General features: G+C 44.9%; 1 protein-coding gene across 1 annotated transcript in view; it reads right to left on the reverse strand.

Annotated features, from left to right (window-relative positions):
* The window catches only part of SCN2A (sodium voltage-gated channel alpha subunit 2), a 96,420-nt gene extending 83,722 nt beyond the window's left edge, over positions 1 to 12,698 (reverse strand). The window contains 1 exon segment of the mRNA XM_083577617.1: positions 12,376 to 12,698. The gene's annotated coding sequence lies outside the window, so the exon portion shown is untranslated.
* Positions 12,699 to 14,285: the final 1,587 nt, after the last annotated feature.

Consider the following 14,285-nt stretch of genomic DNA (forward strand, 5'->3'; position numbering starts at 1 on the left):
TATACCCTAGAATTCTCAGCTTTAATTCCTCAAATCCACTCTCACCATTGATTTTTTTTGCATTTCGTGGAAGATAATGCTATCTATGAGTTAACTTAGCTGTTGGTGGCAGTATGTCCCTGAATGTTAGTTGCTGCGAATCACAAGTGGGAAGAGTGCTGTCATGCCCATGTCTTGCTTTTGAGATTCCCATAGGCACCTGACTGACTGCTGTGAGAACAGGATGCTCAACTAGATAGGCCTTGGGCTTGATTCAGCAGGGCTCTTGTGTTTTTATATTGCATAGATTCTGCCCTCTTCCTTTCTAACTCCAAATGGGTAGGAACGTATGATCATCTACTTCTAAAATTTGCTACACTTCTTAATTACTGCAGAGATCAAAGATTAGAAACACAAACCAGGCCCACTGCCCAGGGAGTTCCGGTCTACTTCTGAGTGGAAAGATATTTTGTGGCCCACTTCCCTGGCATAATGCTAAAGATCAATATCTTTATATCACAAAGCATTTCAGCGTATTCATCCCTCGTTCCACAACCATACACTGTAATGGTACTGGTCTGCCCTTGGCTCAATTACAGAGCCAACACATTGTCTCAGGTCATTGGGGACCAGATAATTCACATAAAGGACAATTGGTAGAAGTACAAGTACGTATTACAATCACAAAAGTTGTGATGCCCTTGGAATGCTTTTTATTATTAAGTTGGAAAACACTCGGGGGGAAGGGGAGTTTATTAAGAGCATTAAAGACTGCAGTTAGTCTGCAAATGTTGTATTGTGATATATCATTCATATTTATGCCAGCCAGAGTAGCATGCAGACCAATTCCACCTGTGTTTCCTTGGAGGCAAGCCCCACAAAGTACAACGGGGCTTACTGCCAAGTAGCTGCATAGGATGGCACCCTTAATCATGTATATATTTGTGTATGCAACCATTGCATCATCTTGCCTCCACCACCCCAGCAGTCTTGGGCTACAAAATTGCAGTAGCCTGATCATCGGTGACAATGGTTTGAATCAGCCTTCCCCAACTTGATGCCTTACAGATGGTTTGGACAACAGCTCCCATTGCCCTTGACAGTTCGCCACACTGACTAAGGTTGGTGAGAGTTGGAAGAAGAAGAGGAGTTTGGATTTGATATCCCGCTTTATCACTACCTGAGGGAGTCTCAAAGCAGCTCACAATCTCTTTTCCCTTCCTCCCCCACAACAGACACCTTGTAAGGTGAGTGGGGCTGAGAGACTTCAAAGAAGTGTGACTGGCCCAAGGTCACCCAGCAGCTGCATGTGGAGGAGCAGAGATGCGAACCCGGACCACCAGATTACAAGTCTACCACTCTTAACCACTACACCGCACTGGCTCACCAGCAATGTGAGTTAGAGTTCACCAGGTTGAGGAGGGCCAGAATAAATTGATCTGGTACCTGGGAGACCGAAAAAACAAAAAGAATCCAAAGCTGCAAAGGTGATATGTGCCTGTTGGTGGAACTGTATGTGCCTCCTTCCACTTGCCTCTAGGGGTATTTTTTGAAGGGGAAGGAACTATATGTTAATTTGTGTAACTTTTAATCGTTAGACCTAAACACCCATCAGATTGGTAGCTCTGTTGCTGCCTGACTCATGGAATTCATAGCGTCATAGAACTATAGAGTTGGAAGGGATCTAGTGGATCATCAAGTTCAACCCCCTGCAAAGCAGGAGTTTTTTGCTCAACGTGGGGCTCAAACCCACAACCCTGAAAATAAGAGTCTCATGCTATACCAATTGAGCTATGGAAGTCCTCATTTTCAGCAGCCTTTCTCCCCTCCCCCACCGCCCCACATTTATTCCCATGTATTTCAGACTTTGCCAGCCTGGTGCCCTCCTGCTGTTCTGGCTGATGGGAATTATTGCCTACAATAGCTGGAAGGCACCAGATTAGCAATGGTTGATGAATTCTGGGCAACTTGAAACCTTGCACCCTATTTTGCGACCTTTTAGATTGCCTTGCATAGCTATTGTCCTAATAAAACTTTTGGGATTTTTCTAGTGGGCCAAAATGGCTGCCTTTTACTTTGTGACTTGGGAGATACCAGATTTAAGCTGGAAAAGGAGCATGTTCTACTACCTGAAGATGGAAATTTATTCTTTTTCTTAGTGATCATTCCCTCCAACCTACTTTCCTCATTTTGAGAGGTGGCGCCATGGTCTAAACCACCGAGCCTCTTGAGCTTGCCGATCAGAAGGTCAGCGGTTTGAATCCCCGTGATGGGGTGAGCTCCCATTGCTCGGTCCCAGCTCCTGCCAGTTCAAAAGCATGCCAGAAAGTGCAAGTAGATAAATAGGTATCACTCCGGCGGGAAGGTGAACGGCGTTTCTGTGCGCTGCTCTGGCTTTGGTGTTCCATTGCGCCGGAAGCGGCATAGTCATGCTGGCCATATGACCCGGGAAAACTGTCTGCAGAGCGGACGAAACGCCGGCTCCCTAGGCCTGTAAAGCGAGATGAGCGCCGCAACCCCAGAGTTGTTTGCGACTGCACTTAACTGTTAGGGGTCCTTTACCTTTACTAGCGCGCCACCTAAAAGTAATCTCTGTTTCTATAAGGACTGCCTAGTTTGTATTAATTCCTCTTCTTTGTCTACCAAAAGAACCTGTGTCTCTTCTCTAAAGATAGAGGCAGAACTGAGTAACAGCTGGCTGTAGTATTTGCAAGGATGCAAGATCAGCCATTATGTGTTTCCTTGACTGTGAAACAAAGATAAATGGATTGCTCCTGCCCGAGTATTGCAGAGTCAGCATTTCTTCTCATTTCAAATCCCCCACAAAACTGGCTTCTGCTGTCAAGGATTCCTTGAGGCATAGGGGTCACAGATGAATGTCCTTTCTGTGACTGCCAGCTTCCATCCCAGAGTGCACTGTATGCAATAATTCTTGTAACAGGAATACTATGTTGGTAAAAGTAATTCCATACTTGTAGGAATGTTCCCATAGCATCTTATTCTGCAGCACAGAAAAATCAATCTCCATTGTAGCTAGAGGAGAATAATTTAGGGCTCCTCTGGAGGGCCAGTTTATTCAGCATTCATCCTGGTTCCTCTTCATCCTGGAGAAGAGTGACTAGTGGGGTGCCACAGGGTTCTGTCTTGGGCCCGGTCTTATTCAACATCTTTATCAACGACTTGGATGATGGACTCAAGGGCATCCTGATCAAATTTGCAGATGACACCAAACTGGGAGGGGTGGCTAACACCCCAGAGGACAGGATCACACTTCAAAACGACCTTGACAGATTAGAGAACTGGGCCAAAACAAACAAGATGAATTTTAACAGGGAGAAATGTAAAGTATTGCACTTGGGCAAAAAAAATGAGAGGCACAAATACAAGATGGGTGACACCTGGCTTGAGAGCAGTACATGTGAAAAGGATCTAGGAGTCTTGGTTGACCACAAACTTGACATGAGCCAGCAGTGTGACGCGGCAGCTAAAAAAGCCAATGCAATTCTGGGCTGCATCAATAGGAGTATAGCATCTAGATCAAGGGAAGTAATAGTGCCACTGTATTCTGCTCTGGTCAGACCTCACCTGGAGTACTGTGTCCAGTTCTGGGCACCACAGTTCAAGAAGGACATTGACAAACTGGAACGTGTCCAGAGGAGGGCAACCAAAATGGTCAAAGGCCTGGAAATGATGCCTTATGAGGAACGGCTAAGGGAGCTGGGCATGTTTAGCCTGGAGAAGAGGAGGTTAAGGGGTGATATGATAGCCATGTTCAAATATATAAAAGGATGTCACATAGAGGAGGGAGAAAGGTTGTTTTCTGCTGCTCCAGAGAAGCGGACACGGAGCAATGGATCCAAACTACAAGAAAGAAGATTCCACCTAAACATTAGGAAGAACTTCCTGACAGTAAGAGCTGTTCGACAGTGGAATTTGCTGCCAAGGAGTGTGGTGGAGTCTCCTTCTTTGGAGGTCTTTAAGCAGAGGCTTGACAACCATATGTCAGGAGTGCTCTGATGGTGTTTCCTGCTTGGCAGGGGGTTGGACTCGATGGCCCTTGTGGTCTCTTCCAACTCTATGATTCTATGATTCTATGATTCTATGATTGAACAAAGCTAACATGGGGGGGTTAGACTCTGGCTCCCACCCAGGTGACCTTTTTACCATGCATTCATATGATGACATATGCTCATGAAAGTATTGGGGCAGTGATACACAATACCACTTTTCAGTATGGTTGGCACCTGCAAAAAATTGGGGTGTGGGCATACTGGAAGGAATTCAGTGCAGCACTAAAGTGATTGTTTTGGCTTTTGGTTTTCAAGATGGAATGATTCCTCACCCCCCAACCCCCTGCATCCTGTTCCATGGGTTTGCTCAACCTCTTCTAGCCAATTTCAGAGAGGAGAGAGGGGAAAGCCCCATTGAGCAAGTGGACGGCCTTGTGCAGTTCTCCCGGTGATAGGACTCATTAGTTGAATCCTGCCCACTGCTTCGTTTCCAATTAATGCACGTCCCTGCTGAAATCCTGTAACTTTTTATACCACAAATGTTCTGAGATGGGGTGTTGGTCCCACTTTTGTTATGCTATAGCACAAGAGTTCGCTGCCGGGCGACAATAGGGAGATGGTAGTAGGGATGCATCACAGAATAGCTAATAAAGCAGAACGGTGTGTGGACAGCACAATATAAATCCACCAGTAACACACCATTATCGTGTCCATGACACATTGCAGAAGACACCTGCAAAGATACACCAACCTGGAGGGGCCCTGTCTTTTTGCTCTGATTTGATTGGGGTTGGTGGTTATATATCTATGAACCTTCATCCTGCATTCATCCTGATTTGCTTTCAGGATGTTTAGATGTCTTCCCATTAATCATTTGTTCATTCCACACTTTTCAAGTTGTTTTTAAATGTATCTGTTGCACTACGGGCACTTTAATCTACTTCAGTATGCGCTTGAATCCCTCCTGCAAAATATTGAGAGTCTGGGGGCACCCTGTTAGTGCTGAGAAATGCTACATTTACCCATTAAGCTCAGAACTGGCATGCCTCTGTGCAAGGGGTAGGATGCAAACAACTCTGGTCAATAAAACCTTTTGGCATAGACCAAAAGGAGAATACATCGGCTATCATTGTCTTGAGAGCAGCTGGTATTGCTATCCTGTTACTTTTCTTCCTTTCAGTCAGCCTGGTTCCTTGTTTTTTAAAAAAAATATTGCATTCTAAGTATAGGTTTTGGGTTTTTTTAAGGGCAAGAACACCTTCTGATCGTCACATCCATCCCAGCAAGAACACCCGCAAGGGACGATCAGTCTGGACATCCAGCAACCAAATATAAAGCCCTGCTAAGAACTCTGTGTTCCGGTAGTTGATCATATTGATCTCCCTCTGCTACCCTTTTCCTCCCCTCTCCTCTCCTCTCCTCCCTTCCCCTCCCCTCAAGGGTCTGTTTACTGCTTCTTATATATATATACAGTACCTGCCAGCGAAATGGTGGAAACACATTTTTGATCAGAAAAGGATAATAATTGACTTCTGTCCTGAGTTCGTGTAAGCAGGAATGCTAGTGAAAGTTGGGTGGGGGAGAGAAGAGATATCTGCTGATTCTCTGTTCCCACTTCATCCTCTTGATAATCTGCTTTGAAACATTGGGGTGCCCTTCAGGACAGCGGGGATCAAAGATGGAATTTGCAAAAACACCTTCTCCCTTTGCCTCTTTCTGCCACAAGAAGCCTCTACTGCATAATAAAATAGCCAAGTGACAGTTTTGCTCACCAATATCTACTTAACTGGCTATTCTTGCACCAGGAACTCTTTGGGACAAGAATTGTTTATTTTGCGCCAGGTGTTTTGTTGCACCCTGGCAAAATCTGGTCCAGTCCAGTCCAGTTCTTACCCATTTCAGAACAAAAGGGTGTGATTTTAAACATGTGCTTAAGATAACTGGGAAATGCTACTTTGGCTAAATGAATGATGGTTAAGGTTGCAATGACAAACCTAGACAGCATCTTAAAAAGCAGAGTCATCACCTTGCCAACAAAGGTCTGTATAGTTAAAGCTATGTTTTTCCCAGTAGTGATGTATGGAAGTGAGAGCTGGACCATAAAGAAGGCTAATTGCCAAAGAATTGGTGCTTTTGAATTATGGTGCTGGAGGAGACTCTTGAAAGTCCCATGGACTGCAAGAAGATCAAACCTATCCATGCTGAAGGAAATCAGCCCTGAGTGCTCACTGGAAGGACAGATCCTGAAGCTGAGGCTCCAATACTTTGGCCACCCCATGAGAAGAGAAGACTCCCTGGAAAAGACCCTGATGTTGGGAAAGATGGAGGGCACAAGGAGAAGGGGACGACAGAGGATGAGATGGTTGGACAGTGTTCTCGAAGCTACCACCATGAGTTTGACCAAACTGCGGGAGGCCGTGGAAGACAGGAGTGCCTGGCGTGCTCTGGTCCATGGGGTCACGAAGAGTTGGACACGACTAAACGACTAAACAACAACAACAAAGGTTGCATTCTGGGACATCAGGAGTGAGGAAGCTGTGGTTCAAATGTTGTTGGATTCAAAATCTGATCAGCTCCATCCAGTGTGTGGTTGACCATATGGGTGATGGGGTCTGTCATCCAGTAATATCTGGAGGGCCATAGGTTCCCCAGTTCTGCCACACACACTTTCTGGGACTAAGCCCCACTCAACATGACAGGATTGCCATCTGAGTAAACACCCATTGGATTGTGTCAAACAGCACTTGGGCAGCTTGTCTGAAACCAGCAAACATTATGGATACTTTGATTACTGGGCAACGTGTGACAAAATGCCAGTTTTATGAGGCAATCATGCAGGAAGATAGCAGTAAATTGGTGTGAGTGGTGGTTCTGCAGAAACTTGAAGCCATCACTATCAACATTCACTACCTTGTTGCCAAATAGCCCTGTTTCCTTACATGTTTTCTGAATACACACAGCATGGACAGCAGCACATCAGGCCAACCCCAAGGCAGCTTTGGCTGTGTGAAAACAGTCTTTTGTCTCAAGATAAGCACTTCACAGCCAAGCTCAGAATTATCTTATTTCACCAACTGCAATAAGAAAAGTGCAGGAATAGGAGCATTCCCCACCCAGCCAGCATATAAATTCAAAGTAGCCAAGAGGCGAGGCACGCGGAAACAGAGCAAAAAAAAAAAAAATAATACAAAAAGTGAAAGCAATTGCAACCATAGGCCAGCTGAAAATCAATGGAATTGACAAAGTTTGGGGGTTAAAGACAGTCCTCTTCTATCCTTATATTAATCACACTGCATTAAGTCAGAGCAACGGCCTTTCTGCAAGGGCATATGTTTCTTTCACAAGTTCATGCCAGACCATTGGACTAGAAGGTCCTACTTAAGAAAATCTAAATGTAATGCTTTCCCCTGCTACCTAGAAGAAGTATGTGGGTGCAGAATGGTGAAATGTGCATGTAGGTTGTCACATGTCACAAATGCATTTGTTGCATTGCAAATGCATATGCTGGGAACCTGTGTGTAATTATCAGTGCACTTCCAGAACATAAACAAGGGCTCACAAACCACACTTGGGAGAGGAGAAATGGAAGGGCCGGGGGCATGGGTGTTTGCAACATCCTTTCTGTGCAGAGTGAAGGGACTCTGGGATGGCATCTCCCACAAAGGGTACTCTTTAGTCAATTTCTGCTGGGTGGAGGATGCTGGGACATGAACAAACCATCCCTTCCCTGTGCAGGAAATGGAGGCTTCAAGCATCTGCATCACTCTTGCTGCAGCCTCCTCTCTCCGCCTTTCTCTGGTAATGTTTGAGGTTCTTTAGATGTGCACACACACTTTTGCAGCACACACACACAAATCAATCCCTTGTGTGCATTCACTTGGGAGTGTTTGCAAAGGAGCCCCTTTCATGGCTACTGTGGTGCTGATATTGCTGCTGATATTGCTGCACAGGAAAGCAGTTAGCTACACTGGGGTGAACTCTGGTGTAACTACTGATTTGGTCTGCCTGGTTCTCCTATCTTGCTCTCTGTTGGGTTTCATGTGTGTGGCAGCATGCCTTCCGCATCCTGCCCATCTAAATAGAACTGGGCTATGAAGTGGATCCAGCATACATCAGGATCATGGGTCAGCTTTGAGTTCCACTGCAAAAGATTCCAATAACTTTAAAACCTCTGATCGTAAGAGAAAAACAACGCTTTATGGAACATGTTTGCAATAAGAGAAATGCAGCTTGCAGTGGACCTTGCTCTTTAGCCTGGGGAAAATGTTGTGGCCAACACGATTCAAGTCTGCTAGCGCATATTGTGCTGCTCAATAGCACATGCCAGCTGGATTATTCCTCCCCAGGGAATACTTGTGTGCATATGGCAGCATGATCACCTCCTGCAACTAAACCTTCCTACAGCCTACCAGGCTGGCTTCATGTCTGCAGCTGGCTCAGCACCCTCTCACTTCCGAGACATTCTATTTCCCCCCCTGTGCAATATTAAATTGGCATTTAAAATGGAAGCATTGGATTTTAGATATTTTAAATGGCATCTTTTGCCAAACATGTTAAGGCATCTTTTGCCAAACACCAGACTTGGGCTGCCGTTCTGTGAATAGTTTACCTGGGAGCAAGCCCTACTGAACACAATGGGGAACCTACCTCTGAATAAATCTGCATAGGAGTACCCTGTCAATTTGCGAAGTGGCACTTCTAATGTTTTGAAATAGGGGTAGGAAAAGTCAGAGTGGCTGTTCTGGAAAAACAAACGTCTTTAATATGCAATTCCAATTCAGCCAGGAATTAACTGGTGCCTGAGCTGAGTTGAAGTTGTGCAGGAGTATGGTTGTGATCACTTCCTGTTGAGGTTTAGGCTGTCAGTGGCTTTACTCCTTTGAAGGAGTGGAAAACCTATTGAAATGATCTGTGTACAGAAGCTGGTGGATTCCGGAGGTTTCTGGTGAATTTTCCAGCTGGTGTAGATGGCATTCCTTTTGAAGTTCTGGTTGCTTTCTGTAATACAGGGAGGACTCGGGTGGTTGAGCAGAAGCTGTGCAGCTCCATGGTATACCCATAAACTTGAGGGCCATGCAGCAAGCACAAAAAATGGGTGGAGGGCCAGTCCACAGCCTTGAGCTTCACCTGCTGTAACAGTGGAGTCAAGGTCTCAGTGGATGCAAGTGATTTTATCCTCACTTATCCTAAGCAAGTCACAGTGAGCTACCATCAATTCCGTCACCTCCTTTGGGCCAGACTGTAAAATGACTTGCAGTACGTGGGGAAACTCTTCTGGACAGTGCAATGAGGAGGCAGCGGAGGCAGCAAAGTATGCTGCCTTTGCTGCCTTCACTGCCACTGGGTAGGCTCTCTGATGAGCCTCACCAGTGTTCAGTTGCATTTGGCTGGAGTTTTCCTTCACCCACGTTTGAATTGTCTCTCCAGCTTGTTTCCTTGCCCTAAGCACAGAACTATACCAGGGAGCCACAAAGAGGGAGGACATGCCCAGAAGAGATTGTGCCAACAGCCCACACTTTTATTCACAATCCTTGTTCATAAGAAAGTCAGTTGCATCTAAACTATATTACAGTGGTACCTTTAGATGCGAATGGGATCCGTTCCGGAGCCCCGTTCGCATCTAGAAGCAAACGTAACCCGTGTCTGCGCGTGTGCGGGTCACATTTCGGCACTTCTGCACATGCGCGTGATGTCATTTTGAGCGTCTGCGCATGTGCAAGTGGCGAAACCCGGAAGTAACGTGCTCTGTTACTTCTGGGTTGCCGCGGAGCGCAACTCAAATGCGCTCATCCTGAAGCACATTCAACCCGAGGTATGACTGCAATTCCAGTGGGTAAAATGAGGCCTAGTACTTCAGTTGCAGAGAACCATGGAGGTACTACCAAGTAACTAGAGAAAATATTCTGCCGATCATATTCATTTGGAACACAGCAAATCTAAATGAAGGGCAGTTTTACCCAGTGCTATTTTCTAGAAAAAAACAGGTGCTGGAACTCACCATGAACACCATGCAATGGCACCCACCTGAGAGGTGCCGGAATGGAGTTCCAGTGAATTCTGGCTCAAAAAAGCCCTCATTTTACCTGCTTTTGGGGTGGCCCCTGCTCCTATGCATCTAACCACACTTTGATCTGCAGCAACTAACAGGTGATAGTTAAGCTTTTGTTTCCTCACATGAAAATACTGTATTTTTCTGTTTATAAGATGCCCACATGTATACGACACCCCCTTTGGGGGGGGACTCAAATTTAAGAACATGGGGGGAGATGGCTCCATGTATAAGACGACCCACACTTTTAAACATATTTTTTAAAGGAAAAAACCTAGTCTTATACACAGAAAAGTACGGTGTATAAGTACTCATGATTTATGCAAGGCTTGTTTGTTAAAGACACAGGCGCAAGCAAGGTCTGCTTTGCTGTCAGTTGGCAACCCTAATGAAAAGTGATGCCAAAAGAGGTGTAGCAAATATAGTTAGTTGGGCCCTGTGACCAAAACATCTGAAGAAGCAGAATCACAGGTGTCTGTTGTGCGATTTGAAATGGTTTCTTTCCCGCAAAAGCCCAAATAAATCTGTTCATTTCTAAGGTGCCTTCAAGATTGCTGTTGCTGTTTTAATGCCAAAGACAGACATGGCTGCCTGTCTTGGAATTAACTGCTAGTTAGATCTCTGTCCAGCTGAGAAAACACAGTCCCTGCTTTTCCCACTAACACATTGATCTTCCTCTATCTATGTTCCCATCTTGTGTTCCCTCAGATTCTGCTGTGCAGCTTTAGATACACGCATACCCTAATTATGAACGACTCCATTGACTGGAAATCGGAGTCTTAGATTCGTACCTGCGCTTAATAATAAATGCATTGCTGAAAGCACAAAAGGTCAGAGGTAACGGGGATGGTGATGATGCATCATGCTCAGCTTGGCATTCAACACCTCTCATGTACAAAACCCATCCCAGGCACATCAGCCAGGAACAACACTTGTGCCTCCTCCCTACTTCCTGCCCAACAAGGGCGGATCCTTTACCATCTCATGAAGACAGCTGCATTTACCCTCTAGCCATGACAGTGCTGCACACAGCACCCTCCAAATCAGTGCTCGGCTCTGGAATCAACCGAGCGCATCAACATGCAAAGAGCCCACCTCCCTTCCCTTGGCCCCCACCCAAGGGAAAAAGAAGAAGAAGCCGCCACAGTGGAAATCTCATTAAAATGCATATGCGCCAAAGGATCTCTTGGAGGCCAAGGCTGATCCTGCTTCCCATGTAATTAAACTGGCAAACCACGGTTGCTGTGACAGCCGCTGACACAGACACCGGAATACTGACTCCGTTGCTTATTGCTGAAGGATACAGAGCGAGGGTTTTTTCTCCGTGGGCAGATTTGCACATAACATTGCTGGTCTCTCTCTGTGAATCATTACTGGGTGAAATCAAGCTTTACCTGTGATTCCCCACCCACAAAGCCCCCGATGTATTGCTTTCAAATCAAAATGGGGGAGAATGGGGGAGAATGGGGGAGAATGGACAAGTCAGGGAGTGGCATTTGCATTCTGAGAAGCCCACAGGTCTGAACAATCTGAATAATATACATAATGCAGGGTGGGGCAGGGGAGATATCAGTACCTGTCAAAAGATGGAGTTCAGCCTGTTTCAAGGAAGATTAATCGCAAGCATGTCGAAAGGTTTAGCCATTAGGTGTGTCTTGCAGAACCTGCTACACTGTTGAGATACTTGATATGTGTCCTCCCTCCTCCTCCTCTTCTTTTTCACAATGTCTCCTATGTAAAAACGACTGTTTCACTGGGATGAAACGGTACAGCCAATACAATATGCCACGCCGAGGCAAGAGAACAAATTAATATTACAAAAGCAGCATTCTGCCGTGCTGAAGATGTTCCAGAAGAACAGCACGTCCCCGCCACACTCTGATGAACCCCCTCTCCCCTCGTTTTCTTGATCTGCCCTGTTGTTTTATCACCATTTTTTCTTTTTGGGTCTGTGTGCATCAAATAAACCCACCAAAGCATGGGGGGGGGGGAGAGATGGACAAAAGCAACGTTAACACTTGTAGCTGACAGGAGGACCAGCAACCACAGCTTATGACCACAGGTTTGCAAGGGGTGAATCTCTCCCGTGCATTCCAGAAAATGCAGATTTTAATGAGGAAAGCAGAAACACACGATGGGCAAGATGTTAAATGGCTTTCCATTCAAAATGGAACAAAACCTTGCCAAAATGATGCCGTTTGTGTTCTGCATGCATCTAAAATTAATTGCCAGCTAGGTGCGCCAGCAGGAGAGAGGAACAATCAATAAGCTGGCCTGATGGTACGACTGCTACAAAGCCAGCAGAGGAAATATTCTCTTTTAAGTCCATCGTCTTACCTGGAAAGAAGAATGATGAATTACAGGACAAGCAATGCCATTATCCATAGATCTTCATATATGGGTTTTCCTGCTTCAGTTGTTCAGGTTCCTCAGGATAGTAGCTTTCCAAAGTCTCCCATTTTTACACTTGTCTCATTGACAAACCGATCCAACCCTATAACCAAAAAGGAAACCTTTTTTGCAGTAATCTTCTGCCCTGGCGTCTTCCTTTGAGAATCACTCTGTGTTCCCCAACATCCGTAAGGGGGAAAAAAAAGGCTGGTGAGGGATAAAAAAAGAAAAAAAGAAAGAAGCAAGTGCGGGGAGAGGGAGAGAGATTTATATATAAATAATGAAATAAAATGAGGCAGCAAATTAAGGGATAGCCCCATCTACTGGCAAAAAAGAACGAATGCTTTTCTGCCGCCTTGTTTTTACACCCCTGTGGCAGGAGCTGCATTGTTTAGTCACATATAATCATTCTATGGGCTAAAAATATGTTGGCCTTAAAAGAAGGAAACAGCAAACATTTCATCTGATTACAGCATTTCAAATGGGAGATGAGCTATAAAAGTGATTTGACCCCATTTGGAGAAGCTGGGATGATGTCACATACAGCCACATGTAGGATTAGTTGTATTTTAAAGTTTTTAACCTGCTGTGTGGAACAGTCAGGTCTGGAAGACAAAGAAGGCAAGGAGTTTGTCTTGCCTCCTTTTACCAAAACTCTTTCCTGATATTCACTGTATAGAGAGATACCTTGTTATAATCCTCTCCAGATCAGAATATATTTACATAACTTTCAGGATGGTGAAACTATTATTCAGGCTTCATACATTAAAAGTACAGTGGTACCTTGGTTACATACACTTCAGGTTACATACGCTTCAGGTTACAGACTCTGCTAACCCAGAAATAGTGCTTCAGGTTAAGAACTTTGCTTCAGGATGAGAATAGAAATCGTGCTCCAGAGGCGCGGCAGCAGCAGGAGGCCCCATTAGCTACAGTGGTGCTTCAGGTTAAGAACAGTTTCAGGTTAAGTACGGACTTCCGGAACGAATTAAGTACTTAACCCAAGGTACCACTTTAATGGGGTGAACATTATATGCTGTCTTCTGTATACTCTTTATTTTGCATGGGGCCTCGGAATGTAGACTCAAGTTCACTTAACACATCAATGGCCCCTTTGATTCCCTTTGTTTACCTTATTCATTCTGGGGACACTGAGGTCCAGTTCTGAGGGCCTTCTGGCAGTTCCCTCACTGCGAGACATGAAGTTACAGTGAGCCAGGCAAAGGGCCTTCTTGGCAGTGACACCCTCCCATCAGATGTCAAGGAGATCAAGAATTACACAACTTTTAGAAGACATCTGAAGGCAGTCCTATATTGGGAAATGTTTAATGTTTGATGTTTTATTACGTTTTTATATGTGCTGTAAGCTGCCCAGAGTGGGGCTGGGGCAACCAAGCCAGATGATCAGGGTATAAATGAAAAAAATGTTGTTGTTGAAAAATAAAAGGACGGAAATATTCCCTCTTTCAATAAATGAATGTAGATAAAATGGAGATTCAAATCTGTATTTTTGAATGTATATTCATAACAAGGTGATTCTTGTCATGGTTATTCTAGATGAATTGGTGTGCAGTTAAATGGTGCAAACTTTTGCATTAATTGCCTGTGGTGATTTTGCTGTTGAGCATACTGAAGTGGGTTCTTTTAGGGTTACTTCTGGGCTCTTAACATTTTGTAATCTAATTTCGCTGACACTACCTTAGCAAATGTGTAGTTAAAATTCATGAAGGTTGCTTGGAATGATTCTCTCGAAAGTTTGCTCCACCTCATCAAGAAAGTTAGGTTCTAGCTAATACAGAAAAGAGGCTAATGCAATGATACATGAACCAGTTACAAAGGAAAACTCTTAGCCAATA

The sequence above is a fragment of the Podarcis filfolensis genome (assembly GCF_964270895.1).
Source record: "Podarcis filfolensis genome assembly, chromosome: 1".
In the NCBI taxonomy this organism is placed as follows: domain Eukaryota; kingdom Metazoa; phylum Chordata; class Lepidosauria; order Squamata; family Lacertidae; genus Podarcis; species Podarcis filfolensis.